This window comes from Chrysemys picta, chromosome 2, assembly GCF_011386835.1.
Source record: "Chrysemys picta bellii isolate R12L10 chromosome 2, ASM1138683v2, whole genome shotgun sequence".
Lineage (NCBI taxonomy): Eukaryota > Metazoa > Chordata > Testudines > Emydidae > Chrysemys > Chrysemys picta.
Genome location: NC_088792.1, coordinates 68,141,669 through 68,155,145, shown reverse-complemented (window position 1 = coordinate 68,155,145; position 13,477 = coordinate 68,141,669).

The window sequence follows — 13,477 nt, the reverse complement described above, 5'->3', positions numbered from 1 at the left end:
TATCGTGCTAGTGCACAGACAGCGAAGGGAGTGAATGGGTGCCTATGGGACTGCTGCTGCATTATGTTACAACACATGAAACCCATTGAATTGAGAACAACAGACTCAGTCAGCCTTACTTGTTTTTTGATGGGGAACTCCGTTGAGCGTAAAAGTGAAGTAATGCCATGATAAAACAGGTCCACCCCGGGGAGAGAAATATCATGTTAAACGTCTGACCGAGCAGTGTATTTTTACAATAGTTTATTTTTTAAGGTAGAAAAATGGCAATTGACATTCTCCCTTTAAAACAAGCATGGAATGTCACTTTTAAACAAATCAACTACAGCAGTGAAAACAAACCTGTGGCAGGAGATGCCCATTCTATTGGCATGTGTCCTGAACATAGGTCTATGCCTGAGGGAGCTGGCTAGGTGGCCCCACTCTGTTAATGATCCTGACACCTGGGGATTTCTGAAAAGGATGGGAGGGTGTAGGTACACCAAATTAGATAATTTTTAAGGGGTGGAAGTGTTGGGGATGGGGGAAAGAGAGGCAGAAAAGGACAAGCATAGGAACATGAGAATTGCCATACTGGATCAGACCTGAGGTCCATTTAAGCCAGTGTCCTGAATGCAATGGTGATCAGTACCAGATGCTACAGAGGAAGGGGTAAGAAACCCTGCCATACGTGCTGACTCTGTGGGTGCTCTGGGGCTGCAGCACCCATGGAAAAAAAATAGTGGGTGCTCTGCACCCACCGGCAGCCACATGGATCAGTTCCTTCCCCTCCCGCTCAGCCCTCCCACCCATTGGCAGGACCCGCCAATCAGCTCTTCCCCATCCCCCCCAGTGCCTCCTGCCCGCTGCAATCAGCTGTTCAGCGGCGTTCAGGAGGCGCTGGGGGGAGGGGGAGGGGGAGGAGCAGGGCAGGAAAAGGCATGGTGGGAAGAGGCGGGGCAGGGGCAGAGCAGGGGTAGGAAGAGGCAGGGTGGGATGGGGATGGTGTCATGGGGATCAAGCACCCCCTGGGAACTGGGGAAGTCGGTGCCTCTGAACCCTGACATAGGCAGATGTGAGTTCTGAAAGGGAGGAAGATAGTCAGAAGGGAGGGAGAAGCATGAGCAATCAGACGTGAAGCAAGAGAATGGGGCGGAATTGGAAAAGAAGAACAAAACCCACACAATCGATAGAAGAGGGTGAACAGGATCTCCACTAACAATGACTGCTGAAAACAATGAAAACGGAATTCTTTGTCTTCACTCGGCTTAATTTTCTTGCTTCGTGGTCCCCAGCCTCTCCTGAATTTGCAGGACACCCCATAAGCCAATGAGATGATGAATTCTCCCTGTGGACAGCTTCTGCCTGGTCCAGCTGAATGACATTTCTAATTTAACTCTAACTGATTCCTACTTAAGATTTAGAGTGGCAGCTATACTATAAATCAGAATAAATTTTACATCCCAGCCAGCATGTCTCTAAGCCAGGGGAAGGAGCAGCAGCCTGATACAACTGCCGCTTTGTCTCTCCAGTTCAACCCCAGGCACCAGTGCATTCTGGAACCTTGCCTATTTCCATCTGTCCTGAGGAAGGGAATATATATATATTTTAAACAACTGAGTGTTATTCAATGGAATTTGCTATACAGGGCAGGAAATCCCCTGCAAGAGAAGATTTTAAGTCTCTAGGACTATTCATATTTTGAAGTTACAATCAAATGTCACATTCCAGGGTGCAGTCCAGACAAGTGAGAGGTTGTCACACCTGCCCTGTAACCCTGGGTGCCTCACAATGCTTTGCTGTTGGTGCTCCCAACCTGGGCAGCTCAGAAACAGCCTACCAGCATGCAGGTCACACCCTGAATTTCTGTGTCCAGTAGCTATGACCCCAGCATCCTGTCAGCAATACTCCAGCCACATTCTGGCTTCCACCAGCCTTGCTTACTACTTGCAGTGTGACCTCCACACACTCCCAGTCCTGAATTTTCCCCAAAGTGTGGGTTCTGCACTGTCCAGCCTTCTCCTGGGCAGTTCAGGTCTGAGAGGCCTATTGCCCCTGTAAGGGGTCTATATCCAACAGTTTGCTACTTTAACTGGAGTTACCCAACAGCTCAGTTTCAGCACAACTCTGGGGTAGTTTTGATTAAAAAATAGAACAAGATTGTTTAACTACAAAGACAGAAGTTTTAAGTGAGTATACAGGAGAAAGAAAGATAAAACACTTTCTAATAGCTAAAACTTAACAAGCTAAACTTGGTTCAAGATAAAATCCTTGCCACATGTTCCCAACAACATTATTGACCAAAGTCTCAGGTCAGGGTCTGCCCCAGAGTCAAAGAGCTGCTTCTTTTGTCTTACGTGAAAGAGAGAGAGGTGGCAAGCTCAGGAGAAATGCCCCTCACTTTTATAGTCCAGTCACCTTTTGAAGTGGATTCTTCTGAGGATCACCCCTCAAAGCAAAGTTTATTCAAAGAGTAAAGGCGATGGGGCGTCTGGTGGTGAAGGTGGCTCCATGCTCTTCCTTCTCCCCTGAGTGTGCTGAAATACAGCTTTACCTCGTCCCCTGCCATTTTCCCCTCTTGCTGCCTCAAGGACCCTGTTTATTGCTTCTAAGTAAATAGAGGTAAACACACATTCCTCTGTTTAGGATAGGCCTCTTTAACAACTTTTGCCTGTGTGGCTTTGAACATGTACTAATGATATCATACAGGGGGCATTCATACATTTCCCCATGATATTATTGACCAGCAAGGTATTAGTTTTCAAATGATACCTCACAGGGAACATTTTGTATCAAGATTATTACAATGGTGCTTGGGCTGTGAATATAGGGGTGCTTTCGGTCACATCAAAGGGAGGGGGAATATAAGTTGGAGTTGAAAAGAGGTGGTTCAGAGCAGCCAAGCACCACAGGGAAGATTTCCTGTAAATAGAATATAGCCAGCTTCTCTATGCTTTTTGATTTCAACTATGTGAAGTATAATTAAAAGCTGGACTTCAGCTGCATTGCATTAATGCATTAGACTAAAGAACCATGAACCATCTGCTGGCAGCAATGATAGTCAGTGTTTCACTTCCGTTTTACTGGCTCCAAGCAATTAGTTTTAAAAACATGGTTGCAAACAGTGTGATCAATCTGCTGCTGCTGCCCTCCTCTCTCTTACCAAGAGCAGTGAAGGGGGGGAAATGCTCTTTATGCACCAGGATTTTATTCTAGTAGGACAACATCAGGTGCAAAGCCTTGTAGGCTTACAGCTTCTAAATAAAGATAAAGGCACCTTGCCTGGCTCTGCACATGACTAGGAGTCTCAGGAGCCCTTGTGGAGTTTGGTTTGAGCCATTTGAGATCTGTAGACCACTGTGCTACACTAGTTTAGAAGGCGCAAAAAGCTCTTTGCTTCCCCATCCCATGAGATGCCCCCACATTGTCTGACAAGGAGTTACCTGCATATAGATTTGCAGAAAGATAACCACTTAGCTACTATGACTTCCACTCCACGCAAACCCACAGACTTCAATTAGTTTGCACTGGGTGTAGGCCAGCATGGAATTGGGTTCTCAGAGTGCACAAATAACACACTTGTTCCTCATTTATTCAACATTTACCTGTTGGACTAAAATATTGGTTGGATGAGACAAATAAGATGAGAGACAGATCCATGCCTTAGTTACCTCTACCGCCCTATGTACTTGCATTAATGGTTTTTGGAAGAACTTTTCTGACTCTGGGTGGGAACGGTGACCTGTTCTGGAAACCCTCTTACTTGAAAGCACAGTGCATTTACACTTACTTAGATTGCAAACCTTTGGGGGTAAGGGGCTGTTGTTTTGTTCTGTGTTACTACAGTGCCTAGCACAATGGGGCCCTGGTCCATGACTGGTGCACCAAGGAGCTACCAGTGTACAAATAATAATAATAACTGCCTACCAAATACTTGTTCAAGGAATACTTGTTCATTTCTAGGTCTTCATTTATGTCAGTATCCCTTCTTATTCTTCAGGATCTAGTGCTTCTCACCTGCTATGAGAAAGTGGTACTACAGGGGGTTACTATGGTACCTATTGTAATGGCTGCTGAGCATCTTATCAGTGTCAGCGAATGCTATCTCCAGGAGTGCAAGAAAGGTGATACCCTCGGTACCGCATACCTACAAGAGATTTCTAGCCAGTATGGGTACCAGAAAGACATGGAGCCGCCGGACAGCCCCATGCCAGCAGCTCCACCCCGCCCCCATCCCCACACAGCTGCATAGCCCTGCTGGAGGACATGGCTGTGGGGGTGGGGCTGCGCTCATCTACTTTCCCCACTGCCACAGCACAATAACAGCACAATACATATGCTAACAAACTTAAACAAAGGCTTTTTAAAAGTTTGTTAGCATATGTATGCTGTTTGTTAGCTGTTTTATGTTGGTCAGGACCAAGTCAAAGGCACAGGAGTTGGTCCTTAGTGTCCTCCACCCACAACAGAGCATCCCGGTCAGTGTGATTTTACAATGGCAGAAGGTACACATCAAACACCAGAGACCACATTTTCCAGATTTTCAAAATCTAGGTGCCTAAATGGGAGCTGAGCTCTCTTGAAACTCTACCCTGCTGAACACTTGAAAAAATCAGGCTCTGAACTTTTCAAATCTAGCCTTATGTGAGCTGTGTTTTCTATTTAATTACCCTCAGTGGGGCTTGAGTGGTAACTAAGAATGCTTCCTAGAGCTGGGAGAATATGCAAAAAAAAAAAAAAAATTTATGAGCATTTATTTGAATGAAAACCACAGATTCACCTTGACAATGTTCACTTCCCTTTTAATTCATGTCTCACGACATTTATACAAGTACCATTTTGATCTGCAAGAATGTTTTTAGATAGTGAAGTTCTCTAGGATACTTGAGGAAATGCCTTTTCATGAGGTTTTGTGTCGGAACCATCTATCTGTCTCAGGTTGTGAACATCTTTTCCTACTGTTTATGAATGCTTGTCATCAAGTCAGGGAGCAGAAAGGATAACAGCTGGGCCCAAATCTTCAAAGGCATTTAGGCACTTAACGCTCATGCATTTCAATGGGAATTAGGTGCCTAAATATTTTGAGGATCTGGGCCCATGTAACTAAGTCATGTCAGACCAGTCATGACATGAATGAGGAATAGATTTCATGACTATTTTGTTTAACAATTTTAAATGATGAGCAAGTATGGAATAAATAAAATCAAAATCTGTTCACGGATAATTCTCAAGCAGGGGTAAAAGGGATGATCTATGTGCTGTAAGTAGCTAACCAAGCTCTAATAGTGACTAAATGGTGCTATGAAGAAGCTGACTGAAATCAGTATGGGCACAGAACTAAAGGGCCTATGTGGCCTGGTTGACTGGATAAATGAAAGATGCAGTTTTGGTCAGCAACTCTTGAGATTTTGCAGCCTGAGCAGCCTCTGTCCCTCCATATTTGGCTACATGCCTTTGGGGTTTATTGTTTTCTATTGCGCATGTGACACCTCTGCTGCTATTGTTTCCAGATGTGACCTTCATGTTCTGGGAAAATGTCTGATGATGAACCTGGCATTACAAGATGAATCTAATACCAAACAATAAAACAGGGAAAAGATGTAGGTCTCTGTCTAGAATAATATATAAGGGAGTTCAATCTAATTATGCAACAAGAAAACTCAGCTAACCAGTAGTGAAAGAAAGAAATTTTCCCTTGTAACACTGGGAGCTATGTTAGACCTTGTGGGTGTGGTGTTCTCTTGGATCTAGTGGCACGGAGACCACTTAGTGAGAAGGAATAAATGAATCTGCTCTACAGCCTTAGCTAACAGCCAGCTGGATTTTCGCTCATGAGGTAGAGACTCATGCACTGAGATCCCCAGTTCAATCCCACCTGCCAATGACCAGGGTCTGTCAGCGTTACATAGGCACCATTTATTAAGTTTATGAATGGTTTATGTATCACTGTGGGCCAGTGACTGTATTCTACTCCATGGGGAGGGTGACCACAGTTCCTCTGGGAACTAAAATCAGTAGGCACCGATTAAGGCAAGTTGTTGACATTGTAACCAACCACAGAAAGGTTACCCACTCTGGTGAATTTGCATATACTGGTTCAAACTGGGTTGTCAGAGATGAAGAAAGAAAGGGCATTGTTATAAAAAGGCTGAGTTTAAACGGACACAGGGCCTTTCTTTGATTCAACAGATGGACAGGACCTTCTGTCCATGAGGGGAGCCCAACACTTGTGGAAAAACTCGAAAGACTTTGGTTTACTAGGGCCCCATAAGAGTGATGGGTGACCTCCAGTAAACTGTTAACATGAGGATTGGGACATTTAGTGCTTTTATATGTTTTTTCTGCAATACTTTGCCCTTCAACAGTATTTGCTTTCACTGCTGTTGGATTTTACTGACAATTCCCTGCTGTCACAGATTGCTCAGGCTGCCACCATGTTTGTCACTGTTTCAGGGATAACTGCGCCTGTATTCCCCCACTGGGGTCACTCGCTTCAGGTTTCAGGTTCCCAGCCTTCATTTTGGTGGAGATCTGTGTCTCTCTCCCTCCAGAGAGGGGTTTAGGCACGCAGTCCCTTTGTACCGCCTTGTGATTTCTCCAGCAGGTCTGACTGGGATCCAGCACCTGCTGTTAACTCTTTCTCCAGGGGCTACAACAGTGCATTCCAGTTACCAACAACAAAGCAAAATACATTTATTCTTATGGCAAAAGCATTACAGAAAAAAACAAATAAAATTAATACACATGCCTTTACACATGCCAAAAGGTCACCCAGAGATCACTCATCAATTTTATAAAAAGAAGAACAGGAGGACTTGTGGCACCTTAGAGACTAACAAATTTATTAGAGCATAAGCTTTCGTGGACTACAGCCCACTTCTTCGGATGCATATAGAATGGAACATATATTGAGGAGATATATATACACACATACAGAGAGCATAAACAGGTGGGAGTTGTCTTACCACCTCTGAGAGGCCAATTAATTAAGAGAAAAAAAAAAAAAAAAAAAAAAACTTTTGAAGTGATAATCAAGCTAGCCTAGTACAGACAGACAGTATGTGATATATGCCATCATGTGCCAGCAATGCCCCTCTGCCATGTACATTGGCCAAACCGGACAGTCTCTACGCAAAAGAATTAATGGACACAAATCTGACATCAGGAATCAAAATACTCAAAAACCAGTGGGAGAACACTTTAACCTGTCTGGTCATTCAGTGACAGACCTGCGGGTGGCTATATTACAACAGAAAAACTTCAAAAACAGACTCCAACGAGAAACTGCTGAGCTAGAATTGATATGCAAACTAGACACAATCAACTCCGGTTTGAATAAGGACTGGGAATGGCTGAGCCATTACAGACATTGAATCTGTCTCCCCTTGTTAGTATTCTCACACTTGTTATCTAACTGTCTGTCTGTACTAGGCTAGCTTGATTATCACTTCAAAAGTTTTTTTTTTTTTTTTTTTTTTCTCTTAATTAATTGGCCTCTCAGAGGTGGTAAGACAACTCCCACCTGTTTATGCTCTCTGTATGTGTGTATATATATCTCCTCAATATATGTTCCATTCTATATGCATCCGAAGAAGTGGGCTGTAGTCCACGAAAGCTTATGCTCTAATAAATTTGTTAGTCTCTAAGGTGCCACAAGTCCTCCTGTTCTTCTTTTTGCGGATACAGACTAACACGGCTGCTACTCTGAAACCATCAATTTTATGGGGCTCTAGTAAACCAAAGTCTTTCCCACCCTCTGCAAAGGTTGGGCCCCACCTTACAGAGATGGTCCTCTCTCTTTGTTTAATCAAACAAAGGCCGCATGTCAATTTAAATGCAGACTTTTTATACCAAAAGCCCTTTCTTTGTCTGTTGGTCTCTGAAAATCCCCTTTGAACCGGTATATGCAAGTCTCTCCAGGAGGTGGTACCTTTCTGGGGCTGTTAACAGCTCCAGCAACTTGCCTTAATCAGCCCCCATTGTTTTTAGTTCCGGGAGGCGCTGTGGCCACCCACTCCCCTGGAGCAGAAAACAGTCAGAGGCCCACAATGATATACAAACAATTCATAAACTTAATACAATATGTTCCCCAAAGATACTGCATGCGGCTGCAATAGCGGCCACACTGAGCCACTGCAGTTCCCATCAATTTCAGTGGGATTTGTGAATACACAGTGCTTCCGAAAATCAGACCATGTGTACTTAGGGGTCTGAACTTGGATTCAGGAGACTAACTTTAGGCACCCACGTTTTGAACATTTTGGCCTTAGCTTTTAAAGGTCTCAATTTTGGTTTTAATTTATTCTCCAGGAGTACTATCACTCCAGCTCCTGTCATAGCCATAGGCCTAGTAGGAGGGAGGGATAGCTCAGTGGTTTGAGCATTGGCCTGCTAAACCCAGGGTTGTGAGTTCAATTCTTGAGGGGGCCATTTAGGGAATCTGGGGCAAAAATCAGTACTTGGTCCAGCTAGTGAAAGCAGGGGGTGGACTCAATGACCTTCCAAGGTCCCTTCTAGTTCTATGAGATAGGTATACTTCTATGCAATGGCATGCAGCATTCATAAGCTCATTGCCTAGAAGAGCCACAGAGCTTACTTGCTGTTACTTATGATGCCTACAAGGTTTAGATGCAGGGTCTGACCTTTAAAGCAGTGGTTCTCAAACTAGGGCTGCCGCTTGTTCAGGGAAAGCCCCTGGCGGGCCGGGCCGGTTTGTTTACCTGCCATGTCCACAGGTTCAGCCGATTGCAGCTCCCACTGGCTGCGGTTCGCCGCTCCAGGCCAATGGGGGCTGTGGGAAGCAGCGCGGGCTGAGGGACGTGCTGGTTGCCCTTCCTGCAGCCCCCATTGGCCTGGAGCGGCGAACCACGTCCAGTGGGAGCCGCGATCAGCCGAACCTGCGGACACGGCAGGTAAACAAACTGGCCTGGCTTTCCCTGAACATGCGGCGGCCCTAGTTTGAGAACCACTGCTTTAAACTACTAGGCCTAAGGATGTGACAGGAGCTGGGAGGAATCCATTACAGTGGGCACAACAGTCACAATAGCCTCATACACGCTGCCTTGACTCCCTCCCCACCTCCCCCATACCATATGAACGTTCACAATGCTGGCCTGACAGTCCCCTTTGTCTAGTATAGGTTGGAGGGATAGGTACAATTCTTATAATCATACAGAAAAGACCATGCTGTTGTAATTCACAGGTGCAACAGGATAGACACATTTGGTTCATGTAACAACTGCTGAAGGGTCTCTAAGCAGTAAATGAAGGATGGAAGGTACATGGGGGCAGAGTTAAGGTTAGTGTAGGTACCTTCATTTTTTCTAAATGTTTCTAGCATAGTCTCTTTTATTTGAATGACTGTAATTTATTACAGTCACAATGATTGGACTGAAGTTTTTGTCAAGATACCGGTGTATACACACAGTGTATGCCTATGCCTTTCAGTAGGTCAGCAGACCGATTCACCCTCTTTAGCGTCTTCTTTAGCCTTGATGCTTCATTGCATTCGGGAAATTCGGTTGCCACATGATGTGCAGGAGATGTTGGTCTGTGTCAAGTTCAGCAGGGTGTTGTATCCCTGAGCCCACTGCTCAAATATCAGGTTACAGAGAAAGCACTGTAAGTAAGCCATGGTGAAGAGACAACGGCACAATGATGAACAGCTTCTCAGTTGCAGGAAGGAGGTTGGGTACCAGCTGTTAAGCAAAAACCAAGTGGAAAACTCTGACCTATAGGAAAGTATGTGAGGCATGTCTGGTCTCTGAAGATTACAGATGAGCTGACAATATCAACACTGGAAACAGATGCTAAATTAATTGGAATAATCTTGGCTGAAAGCCATAGTCAGAGAGCTGTAGCTCCAACAGGAAGACAAATCAATATAAAATGCATCAATACACTTCACATTTATTTGCATCTCAATATACTCAACTGTTCCCTCTCTGGCATAGCTGCCAGTATTTGCCCCAAGCAGACATACAGATACATCTCTCTAGGAGCAGCTGAATGTATCTGTTTCCTTAGAGTTAGGACTGTGCTAGCTTGCATGGTGTTCGAGCAGGGGAGCTGAGTCTAAATTGTTCCTTGGTAACTGGGGCTGGAAGTACTGGAGAGTCACTGTTCTCTGCTCCTGCTGCTGCAGGAGAAGCTCTTGCATCAGTAGTGACCCCTTACCAGAGGAGCATGAGGGGTATCAACAGATCCTGGAGAAACCTTAGCCTGCCCTGCAAGCCAGAACAGCAGCAAAGCAAGGTGGAGCTGGTTGCTAAGGGTGGAGGTTAGGGGAGACGTAAGAGAACTTTAACAAAAGGGCCTTGGAAAAGCCTTGCTAACCAGTCCACAAACTCTGGCCTTGATCCTGCACTGACTTCAGTGGGTGCGGAGGCATTCAGCATCTCTGGGACCTGAGCCATAGAGGAGTATGATAAGGGGTTCCCAGGCTTGTCCATATTTTTATTCAATGAGACACTCCTTTACTGTCTTTGTTATTCCAACCTGGAATTTAAGTTTATTTTAAACATATTAACAACTAGTTGGGTCAAAAATTCTCAAACTACTAAACAGAAAAAAGAAAAGTTTGTATTATTCAGGTGTGGTAACATGTGGGACTGAATTCCATAGCCTTACCCAGCCAGTTCTGAGAATGGCAAATATTCAAAGCAACAGAGGGTCCTGTGGCACCTTTGAGACTAACAGAAGTACTGGGAGCATAAGCTTTCGTGGGTAAGAACCTCACTTCTTCAGATGCAAGATAACAAAATATTCAAAGATAACTTACCTCCCCAGAGCTGTGATTAGAGAAAGAGCAAAGAGTTAACAGACTAAGCTGGTATTCAATGCTTGTGCCTTGGTTGTATTTTTGAACTACAGATTGAGGTTCTGATTTTTGTAAAAAATCTGTATTTCAATAGCTGTCTCCACTCCCACTGGCTGGCAAAGGGTGCCCTACAGTGCAGCCCAGAGTGAACAACAGAGCAGCGTTTTCAACTAGTCCAAAGGGACAACAAGTAGGTAGCATTTTCACTCTGTGTTTCTGGATCACTCAAACCTTTGGAATCATGAGGCTTTCAATTGGCTTTCTCCCTCAAAATAAAGTCACTCAGCCCAGCTTTGCCCCAGAAAAGAGAAACAAGGAAGAAACTCCAGAAGAGTAATTAAAAAAAATATAGCATTGCTGAGTTTCTAACAGCTCCTCTTTAGGTTTCCCAGTTTAGCTGCCATACATACCAAGCCCCGACATCCCCCTATAAATTTAGCACTTTAATTTGTCTGTTTGTGTTTTGGGTTTTTTGAGCAGTTGTGCCCAGTTTCTTCAGGGGAAAAAAACCTTTGAAAAAGTTTCTGTCAAAACCCATGACCTTTTAAACAATGACCTTCACACAGACTCCGTAAAAGCTACAGTGGATGCAATGGTGTTTAACATATTTATTTATTTTTTCCTTTCTCTCCCTTGCTTCAGTTTATTCATGATCCTGTACCTGCAACAAGTTTTTAAGTACTTACAGCTATGGTACATTTATCTTGAAGATTTGCATTTGTGGACGTGGGCTCTGTCATGCATTAGACAGTTGTGCATATTTTAAAAGGAAGCTGTATTGCCTCCCATGCAGTATTTTTGTGTTTGGATTAATACTATACCAGTGACAGCCATTTCCACTGATTACTCATCTCAGACCAAAATCTATTTTCTTGCAGCACAAATCCGGCATTAACTCTCTCCCATTGTTACAAACCTACACCTGAAATGCCGTGGCGTTATTACTGAGGTTACAGAAAGTGTTAGGCATGCTAAATAAATTAATTCCATTCCATAAATTAATTAATTCCTACTTTGAAAAGCTTCCGGCACTTTTGCTTCCCTCACTCTAGTTCTTGCTCTCATGTTTGGGCCTTGGTGGCGCAAGGGTTATGCCCATTAGTTAATTCTTAAGGCCATTTTATGCAATAAAACATTTTTATACAGCACAGCCTTGCATCCCTTATTAAGTTTACAGTAGGAGTTCAGCCAGAGAGAACATGTTTATAGAGGTGACTGCAGTGACTCATACTAGCAGATAAGACTTCAGCCCATATAAGTATCTTCCTCCTGCATACAGTGTATTCTTTCTGCTTTGTTTCTGCACAAAAGCAGGATGAGATGTTTTAATTGTAAAGTGAGATAATACAGAATTAGTTGGCAGGGGTGGCGGGTATCATAAGCCAGGAACGTCTAAGGCTGTAGCCTCGCCCATGCTCTGCCCCCCCACCCCTGAAGTTGAGGGGGCTCAGCTCCAGCTTGGGGCTTGGCTGGCGGCCAGGGGCTGGGGTAGCCCGGGCAGCTCAGGCTGGCCCAGGGTGGCTCGAGCTGGCTGGTGAGAGTTAGGCCAGCCGGCGCGGCGCGGCCTGGCCAGAGGGGGTCAGGCCAGCTGGCGCGGCCTGGGGTGGCTCAGGGGTCGGGCCTGCCAGAAGGGCTCCGGGGTTGGGTCGGGCCGGTTCGGGGGTTGGGCCACCAGCGCAGCCTGGGGCAGCTCAGGCCGTGGGGGACTCAAGGCTCCAGCTGCGCAGGAAAGGAGAGGCGTGGGGGGGAGCCTTAGGCGGAAGGGGGCTAGCCTACCTGAAGGTGGGGGTTCACCCAATGCCCATGCTGGTAAAAAATCAGGATTACTTCTATTTTTGAACCGCTCTCCTTTGATGTGTTAGCTCACATATATAATACTTAGTCCTGCCTCAATGCAGGGGACTGGGCTAAATGACCTATTGAGATCCATTCCAATCCTATGATTCTATGATATTTGGCATATGAAAACATTGTAGCAGTGATCGTGCAGCAGGCCTGAGAACAGCTTGCTGTGTGTTCCCCTGCAGGCCCCAGTCATGAGCTCTTTTTATTCCTAGAGAGGAAATGTGAGGAACAACTGTTTGTCATGCAGCTGCACCTCACACAGATTTTTGAGTCAGCTGATATCTCTCAAGAGGACATGGACACTTTCGCGCTGTTAAAACTGCTTATTCCAACTTTGATTTGGACACTGAAAATGAATTCTCTGTTGCAACTGTATCTTCAGTCCCAGTCTCACATGAGAAACTGGGATAATTAAATATCTTTAAACATTTAATGCTAGTGAAAAAGCTAAACAGATGTGATGCCATTTTTAAATGGATGTCTCTCTCTGTGTGAGAGTGGGGTAAATTATTATAATGGTTTCTATATTTGTAAAAATCGGCAGGGCTGCCCATACATAGGAATGCCGAAACATGGGAATTTCTATACTAGGGCAGACTGGTGGGCCATGTAATCCAGTATTCTGTGTGGCCCCCAGATGCTTCAAAAGAAGGGGCTAGACTTTCTGAAGTGGGTAATAGTGACATTACCTAGAGATCAGCTCATTGCCACATCACTAGTATATGTACCAAGTATCTCTATTATTGTTGCCCTTGCCCTTCCTCTCCCATTCCCTCAATTGTCTATTACAGGTACTTGTGGCATCTTGTCTCATGTACATTCACTAACAAAAAG